Here is a 9,394-nt window from a genome sequence, read left to right as displayed (position 1 = left end):
TCGTCTCTCCTCTTCAGCTCAGCCTTCTGCACTGCAGCAGCAGGATTTTCACTTTTAGAGATAACAAACAGAATGGAAGGCCGAATTATCATTTTGTGTGGAACACTTACATGTGTGTCTTCACAACAACAACCAGAGCATGTAGTAAAAAAAATCCAATCAGCAAAAATCATCATCATCATCATCATCATCATCATCATCATCATTTGCTGACAAGTCAGTTCTGACTTATGGGAAACTTTTCAGGGTTTACCTTTTTCTTCTTCTGGGGATACCCTGAGACTGTGCAGTTTGGCCAAGGCCACATAGGTTGGTTCTACTTGTAGGAGGCATCATGAGGAATTGAACTCTTAACCTCTGGCTCTGCAGTCAGATACCTAAACCACTGAGTTATCCACCAGCTCCCTTAACAGATAATTGTAGGTATGCTTTTAACATATTTTGGTTCTACTTTTAAAAATAATTGTCACTGAAAGTGGAGCTCGTCGAGATCGCTCCACCATTTGGGTCCACTAAAATTCAGCCTCTCCTCACAATACTACTTCATTTCCCATGGCAGTTTCCCTCCTGCATGGCATGGGGGAGAAAAAGGTGAAGTCATAAAGCCAATGCTCATATTCCAGAGAGCCAGGAACCTGCTTGTTCTGCTTTTTTCCCAGTGGATATTATTTTTAAAGTAAAATATAAATACACTGTATATGTTATCGAGTTTGGCTCTCAGCCCCCCATCCCAGTTTTGGAGATAGTTCCATTAACCAAGAAGAACAAAGTTGAAATGAATATAGAACAAAGTCAGGTCAAACACAGGTGAATAAATAAATGCAGAGAAAGGCCAAACACATTGTAGTAGAGAAAATGGGAATAACCGGTAACTATCTTATTTTGTTTCCAGGAACACAGATCTCAGAGTTCACTGCAGATCTCAGAGTTCATGACAGCTAGTCATGAGGCACAATGAGACAGCTGCTTGAAGCAGGAGGTTTTTAGATGTGAGCAGGAGGTAAGGTTACAGGATAACTATCTTACTAAGTTTTAAACCAAGGGTAAGTGACTCTTTTTTTCCCCTTTCTTTCTTGTTTGCTTGCTCTTCCTTCCTTCCTTCCTTCCTTCCTTCTTTTTAGCTGTCTTGTAGAAGAAGAGAATCTTCTTGGAGTTCTGCCTCAGCCAGCAAAACAGTTTGGCTGACTTTAATTATTGTGATAAATAGATTAGGGAATGCCATCTGCTGCTTTCTTCAGATAGCAGAATATCTTGAACTAGCCTTGGTGGGACTTAAAAGCAAAGAAGGTCAACTGGAATAAAGGTTCTTTGCCTACATTTCTAGCAGCTCAGTTCTGAATTCAATGGGACCTGAGTAAATCTGTAGAGTATATAGGATTGCACTTGAATATAGCTATAACAAAGGCATAGCTGGGCTAGTCATATTCCCATGAAGTCATATGAATCCCATATTGTGAGTTCTTATTGTACAACCCACAGCTGTAGAAGTACACATTTTCTGTGATATACTTCAGACTATTTAGAAATTGGAAGGCAGTCTAAAAGGTACAATAGATTATATTTATCAGGTGTAAACAAAACTGAGATTTTGTAAGTGGGGGAAAAATCTCCTCCTCCAAATATCACATGCAAATAAGTTAAGCTCCTAGCGGGAAGCATATTTTACAGGTTTATTGCTCTGAGATCCATCATTTACTTCAAAAGATCTCTCTGTTGATCATACACTTGATGGCAAACCATTGTTGCTATTATGCAAGGGGTGGAACAGCTCTCATTTGTCTTTGATTAGGAATGCTTATGGAAGCCATGAAGAAATAATGTCTTTGGTATCACATCCATTATCTAAAAGCTAATTTTGTATTGTTGCTATAGTATAGCTGCTAGATTTTCTTGTGTATTGTTGCTGCTGCTATTGTGGTGGTGGTTTGTTTAATCAATACAAACCCCATGATTTGTAAGGCAAAATAGAAAAATATACCTTCGAGTGGCACAAGAATTAAACTTCAGTTATAGAAAAAAAATTACAGCAGAATCCTATTCAGAAAAACCATGTGCAAAGTACTGCGAAGCAGCTTCTCTCCTTTGGTGAGCTGTGAATGGGATTAATGATTTCGCAGCCCATGAATGACTGGCCATGTGAAAGGTAGCTCACCAAAATGGTAGAATCATTTGCATGGTTACCACTGAGCCTGATTCCCCCCCCCCCAACATAAATCTGGCCTTGCCATCCTCATCATCTTAGAATCATGTACTCAGAAAGTCTTAAACAACCAGCAGATAAAAGCTGCCATAACAGGACCAGAATTTTCCAACCTGGGAATGAAGAATGGCCAGAGAAACGCTTCTCACCATTTTCTTTAAGATTATCTTCATATCAAGTTTATATCTAGGAGCCAGTGGAGTGGGGTGGTTGCAGCTTTACACAGTGGCTTGAGATACCCAAGTTCAAGTCTCCAGTCAGGCATGAAATTCACTGGGTGGCCCTAGGCCAGTCACTATCCATGCCTCAGCTTGACTTAACATGCAGGTTTGTGACAGCAAGATAGACAGTGGAAGGAAATCTAGGTATGCTTCCTTCAGTTCAGAGGAGGGCAGGAAGATTTCAATAGAACTACCAAAAAGTAGTGTTGGTGGAGACTAGAACCCTATCATTTTCCTCCTACTTAGAATGACATTTTCTTTCAGTTGCTTCCAATCTTCACATTAGTCAAAGAGGTGCTGATTAGGAAATTTAATATTGACATTCCGAAAGACTGGAGTCCTCAAGCAAGCCTAGTCCCAATGCTACACCCTGAGTGATATTTCACCATTGTTAAATGCCACAAATCATGATGCATTGCAGACGGCATCAATAAATGGCATTCTAATCACAAGCTTTTTGGTGCAACAACTCTGGAAGGCAGTCCCTAAAGTCAACTGCCTTGGTCACATTTCTCCAGAACAGAATGCCTGCCAAGTTCATGCCAACAAGCAAAGTCGGAATCTTTAAAGTTAGGATTGATTTCCAAATGATTTGTAAATATAAAGTTCCAATTCTAAGCCATGAAATTCAGAAGCACAAAAACTTTATTAATGTGGGGGAGGATTCACCTTATATGCACAGAGCATTCAAGCCAGCATCGCTACAGACCTCTTTGTTTTGTAGGGTGAAAGAAACTATGGGAATGCCTATGACAGATGGACCCTTTTGACAGGTACAGTTGAATTGATCCAATTACATCCCTGGCCATCCTTTGCTAGCTTTGAACTTGATTTTGCTGAGCATGTTTCAGATAATCAATGGCATCCTGGACAGCTACTCCATGATATATAGATCACAGAGTAAATCTAATTGGGATAGGCAGGAAACGCTATTCTATTAACATATACACCATGATAGCAAAGTGCCTGGAAAGTGACTATAAGAAGAAAGGGATTTGTTCTGATCCATACAAAAGTAAGGGGGAAGTCTCTCTTGGAACAGGATGCCTATTGATGGTAGCTTATACAGTAAGCTTCTTTAATTTGAATGTTTAGAATATCTACATTCCAAAGAGGCAGCTGTATTGCCGTGTTGCAGAAAAAATCACAACAACTTCCTGTGACACCTTAAAGGCGGGAGAGACCATGTCAATGGACTTGAGGGCCAAGTTCTTCCCTATAAATCCAGCCAAATCTTAGAAATGGCTAGAAATAATTTAAGAAAAAAAAAAAAAAACACCAGGAAGTGTCCAAATGGGAAGTTTCTGTTTCTTTGTTGGTCCCAAAGTTAAAAACCACTGCTCCTAGAGGCGCCTAGATATTAATCTTTGAGAGGAAGATTGGGGGAGGGGGAGTCTCTGGAATAACCAGGGGTGCAAAAATGCCCCTGTACCCACATGTGACCCTCCCCTGATTTAAAGACGAACAGGTTTATTATACCATGTCTTCATAGACTATGTCCCATTACATACGTGTTACCCAAAATGTCAAGTATACAGTATATACAGTGCACACAGCTGGGGAAGGGTTGTGGACAGAGAGATAAGAGAAGGAAATTAATATAGAAAATACTGACAATTGTACTGCTAAGTTTACCATTCACAAAACTCTTTCTTTTTAAAGAAATATCCTAGGAATAGGCAAACCAGTGAACCTTTGTAGGCTGAAATCCTGTTCTGTACATTATGTTACATAAGGCTGGTGACATGATCAGCCTCATGAGGCGTAACCTGCAGGATGAGGTTTCAGTCACCCTGTTATAAGGATTACCCTGAGGCAAAATTCTGGTGGTAGATAGTCCTGATGAATTGCAACTCCACAGTCGTTACCTCTGGTCTCTCTTGAACGCTGATCCTGTTACTAAAAAAAACTATTTAAATTGGGTTTGACATGTTTTATATCAATTTAAATTTGGGTGATTACACAATGTATGTGCAAGCATAGATTAATTTGATGGAGGATCACTTTTTGGAGGGGCAGCAGGGCTTCTTTTTACTCTTCTGCCAGAGGCCTGTTTATTTTCACACAGATGTGGAACTAATTAATTGAAATTGATTCCACGTATGTGAATGCCTCTCTCCATGTAATTTTCTTAAAAATCCTGTTACCTGGTATAGCACTATAGCAGAGAGCAGGAATTAAAAAATAAAGACAAAAAACATTGCAACTTTGCTGCCTGAGATGTGTGGTGTAGTCTCAAGAGCCAGCTGAGAAGAGCGGTGGCAGCGAAGCCTGTTGCTGGGTCTGAGCAGGCACCGTGCCACCCAGCTGACAGGTGGGCAAGCCAGGCTGCAGTGTCCTGGAGCACGGAACAGCTTGTCTCAGCTGGCTCCTGGGGTGTGCGTCTGTGACTTTATCTTGTCTCTCGCAGAGTAAAGCGCAGATAAACGCACACAACAGCTTCTTCTTTTCAGCAGTGTATTTACAAAATATATACAGGATATACATACATACAGCACTTCAGTGGCTCAGTATTCAAACCAGCAGCATGACATGCAGACATCAATATACAGGAGAAGAGAAAGACTGTACAGAGTTCATTTCTTAAATACAATTCTGGCATCAGTCTGGTCCAATCCCGTCTAAGGTGACTTCATGCACACAGGTGTGGCAATCTTCATATTGCAGTGAATTGCATCAGCCAGGGATGAAGGAATGACGTCATCTTAATCTTGTTCTGCACACACACATATTATGTTCAGGCTATATAAAAATTATATACCTTAACACTCCTCCTAATTTTTAAATTGCCTGAACCTATTACACATTCCCAATGCATCTATACACATTTCATGCTTTTGAGCACACAACGGTTTAGTCAATATGTCTGCAATATTTTCTTCAGTCTTACAATATTCTAATTCAATTAGTTTTCCTTTTACAGCTTCCCTTACGTTATGATATTTAATATCAACATGTTTGCTCCTGTTTTTTACTCTATCTGTTTTGGCCATTTGTATACAAGTGGTATTATCTTCCATTACTTTTATTGCATTATCTGTTTTACACTTTAAGTCTTTTCTGTGTAAAACCTTGTGCAACCAATCTTGCTTTATATCTGTAGTTTCCGTCATTTTGCAATTTTCTTTTGAACACCCACTTACTACCTATTACCTTATGCTCTGCTGGTAGTTTGGTTTCAGTGAACACGTGATGTTCCTTCATGGAATTCATCTCCTCCTCCATGGCCTCTAACCACTTATTCTTCTCATAATCAGGAAGCTTCAAAACATCTTTATAGTTTCTGGGCTCAATATAAACATTACACACTGTAATACCACTCACTCCAAATCTACTGGGTGGCACACCTTTATTTGCTCTCTGGGACCTTCTGGGACCATGTGTATTTGTGTGTGTTTCTATCTGACTACTTGTGTGTGCTTCCTCCTCATCGTATCCTTCCTCATCACTACCTTCTTTTTCTTCTTCTTCTTCTTCATCATCATCTGTAGTAGCTCCTCCTTCTTCATCATCAGCACAGGACTTCACGCCTTGCTTATGTGTTCCTGTCTGTCTTAATTGACCTTTTCTTTCGTGTAGAGGGATGTATAACTGTGAGTTTGCATGTACTTGGTCCCAGTTTTCCCCTTCATTAAAACTGGCTGACCTAGAGATTATCACACTTCTATCCCCATCAAAAAACCGGTATGCCTTTGAATTGGGTTCATACCCTACAAATGTCATTTTTCTTGTTTTATTTTTACCTTTTCTTCTGAGTTGTTTCGGGATATGCACCCAAGCCGTGCATCCAAACACCCTCAAATATTTTAAACATGGTTTCTTACCGTATAACATGAAATATGGTGTGTCATCTATTGAGGAAGAATAAATTCTGTTAACCAAAAAGTTAGAGGTTAGTATCGCTTCACTCCACAGACCGTGACGCAACCCAGAGTCTGCCAACAATGCATTTTTCATCTCTTGTAACACTCTGTTGCGTCTCTCAGCAACACCATTCTGAAATGGGCTATATGGGCTCGTTTTTCTATGTCTAATTCCCAGACTTTCTAACCATCTTTGGAACTTAGTGTTTGTAAACTCCGTACCTCGATCCGTTTGCAACTGCGCCACCTTGTGGCCAAATCTCCTCTCTACTGAAAATAACCATTTTCTAAATGTTTCAAATACTTCTGTTTTAGATTTTAGTGTATAACAATAAGAAAACCTTGTAAAATCATCCACTAGAACCATTGCATATTTCGCTCCTCCTAATGATGGAGGAAATGGTCCCATTAAATCTGCATGAACTAATTCAAATGGCCTGGTTGTGACTCTGTCACTTTTCCTCCCTTTTGGGGCCACATTTGTCTTGCTACTTTTACAGACATTACAGTCCAAGTAATTTTTGCATTCCTTTATGTTTACATCCCTGGCAAAATGTTCCATTTTCTGTAATGATCTGAAATTTACATGACCCAGCCTCCTATGCAGTAAATGTATACAGTTATCATGTTGTGGTTTGTTTGTATGTATCACATGTGCACTTTCATGTGTCTGGCTCTTTAACATGTACAAATTATTTTCTTGCTTCACTTTTGCAACTATTTTACCATTTTTCTTAATTATACACTCCTGTTTCTCAAAAGTGACAGTGAACCCTTGCTCAGCCAACGCTGATACACTTATTATATTAAACGACAATTCAGGAGCGTAAAATACCCCACTTATCTCAGTATTCAACGAAGGAATGTAAACAGTTCCTTGTCCTTCGACGGCCGTCTCTTGTGAATTCGCCATCATCACACTTCTGAGGCTGGTTTCATCTAAAAGACAAAATAGATCTCTATTATTAGTCAAATGCCCTACAGCCCCCAAGTCAATGAGCCATTCCACAGCTTTTGTTTTGCTGTGAACCTTGTCCCTCGTTCCTCTGGTAACCAAGGAGACCGGCCTCATGTCGTTTCTTTGTTGAAACCGTTTGGAGACCTTCTTTTTTCCATCTCTGTTGCTTGGAGGACTTCCGCTTTTGTCACAGTTCCGTTGCAGGTGATTGGTGGATCCGCAGAGGAAACATCACTCTTCCTCTTTGTTCTCCGTCCGCCCGCCTCCTGGGCACGCTGCCATCAGAGTATCTCTGTCTCTCGTGGTCAGCACGCACGTGGCTTGCCTTTTTGTTCAGCATTCTCTGTTTTAAATGCTGTTCCTCCTGCAGAATCCTGTTTGTCACATATTCTTCTGAAAGCTCTGTTTCTGGCATGCTTTCCAAACTTGTTACTAGCATGGAGTAATCATCATTCAGAGAACTTAGCAAAATATACACGCGCTGTTCCTGAGGGAAGACAACATTCATTAATTGCAGTTGATTAAACATGTCCTTCATATTTTTTAAGTGTTCCGAAGCACACTCATCCAGTTTCATCCTGCATTGGAACAACCTCCTGGTAAGAGAAATCTTTGTGCCTGTCGTCTCCCTCTGATAAATGCCTTTTAGTTTATCCCAAACTGCTTTTGCTGTTGTCAGTCCTTGAATGTGGGTCAGAAGCGAATCTTCAATGGCCAAAATGATCGTGGCTAGAGCTCTCTCATGCTCTGCCTCTTCCTCCTCACTGGGCTGCGCTGGGGGGGGCTCTAACATAGCGCCACAGAGACTCCTTTCTCAACAACATCTCCGCTTTAATTGCCCACGTTCTATAATTATTTTCATTCAGTCTATTTATGGCCAGGCCACCTATATTTCCTCCCGTGCTGTATGCCATCCTTGCAGCTCTCTGTATCCTTCCCTTCCCCGGGTTTACAGACGAACTGGCTTCACTATCACTGCTGCTTAGGCTCTCCTCCTCTTTCATTTACTCATTTACTCACGTTTGCAGCGCAGCGGAACGTTGCTGGGCGCATAACCTCTGTTAAGGGAGTGTGCGTCTGTGACTTTATCTTGTCTCTCGCAGAGTAAAGCGCAGATAAACGCACACAACAGCTTCTTCTTTTCAGCAGTGTATTTACAAAATATATACAGGATATACATACATACAGCACTTCAGTGGCTCAGTATTCAAACCAGCAGCATGACATGCAGACATCAATATACAGGAGAAGAGAAAGACTGTACAGAGTTCATTTCTTAAATACAATTCTGGCATCAGTCTGGTCCAATCCCGTCTAAGGTGACTTCATGCACACAGGTGTGGCAATCTTCATATTGCAGTGAATTGCATCAGCCAGGGATGAAGGAATGACGTCATCTTAATCTTGTTCTGCACACACACATATTATGTTCAGGCTATATAAAAATTATATACCTTAACATGCCACAGCTTCTGGGCAGCAAAGCCAGCTGCTGCCTCCTAGATGGAAGTGGAGCTGGGTTGCTTCACCACTCATCAGCTGGGTAGCACATGCCAGTCTATACTCCTGCTCCCCAAAGAGAGCACCTACTGTATATTTCCTCTTCAAAGCTAGATATATACCAGGTAGCCTAACTATAGCCCAATAAATGTATTTGAACTATAATGAGGACAGGAGCTAAAGTTAAGACGGTCTAGAATCTGTGCTATCGATCAGGGTTTCTTGGGGTCATAGACCAAAACCTTGCAACCTCCAAGACTAAGGACCATAGGCCAGATTCCGATTGGCAGTGGGATCAGATGTACATCAAAGAATGCAACTAGCACCACATCAGTATAATTTTCTGTCAACAATTGCATGGTATAATAAACAATAATATGCTGTCATATTATTGACATCTGAGCGTTCAGCCTGGAGGCAGGTGGTGCAGCACAGCCTCTCCCAATTTGAAGAGGCCCTTGTCCAGCAGGCCAAGGCAAAGAGGCAGTCCCGAAACCAGCAAAATCAGGGAGCTGGAGAGGGGGCAGATTGGATTTGCCTTCAGTGTGGAATGGATTGTCACTCTTGAATTGGCCTCCTCAGCCACACTAGATGCTGTTCCAAGTCCTCCATACAGAGCATGTGACCACAGTCTCTCAAGACTGAAGGATGC

The 9,394-nt window shown here is 41.1% G+C and overlaps 1 protein-coding gene across 1 annotated transcript in view; it reads left to right on the top strand.

Moving 5' to 3' along the window:
• The first annotated feature begins 829 nt into the window (after positions 1-829).
• The window catches only part of LOC110083648 (protein NDNF), a 67,471-nt gene continuing 58,906 nt past the window's right edge, over positions 830-9,394 (top strand). The window contains exon 1 of the mRNA XM_072995124.2: positions 830-1,000. The gene's annotated coding sequence lies outside the window, so the exon portion shown is untranslated. The remainder of the gene's footprint in view (positions 1,001-9,394) is intronic.

The sequence above is a fragment of the Pogona vitticeps genome, chromosome 3 (genome assembly GCF_051106095.1).
Source record: "Pogona vitticeps strain Pit_001003342236 chromosome 3, PviZW2.1, whole genome shotgun sequence".
Lineage (NCBI taxonomy): Eukaryota > Metazoa > Chordata > Lepidosauria > Squamata > Agamidae > Pogona > Pogona vitticeps.
The sequence above is the reverse complement of the archived record's forward strand: the minus strand, read 5'-3'. Positions and strand labels throughout refer to the sequence as shown.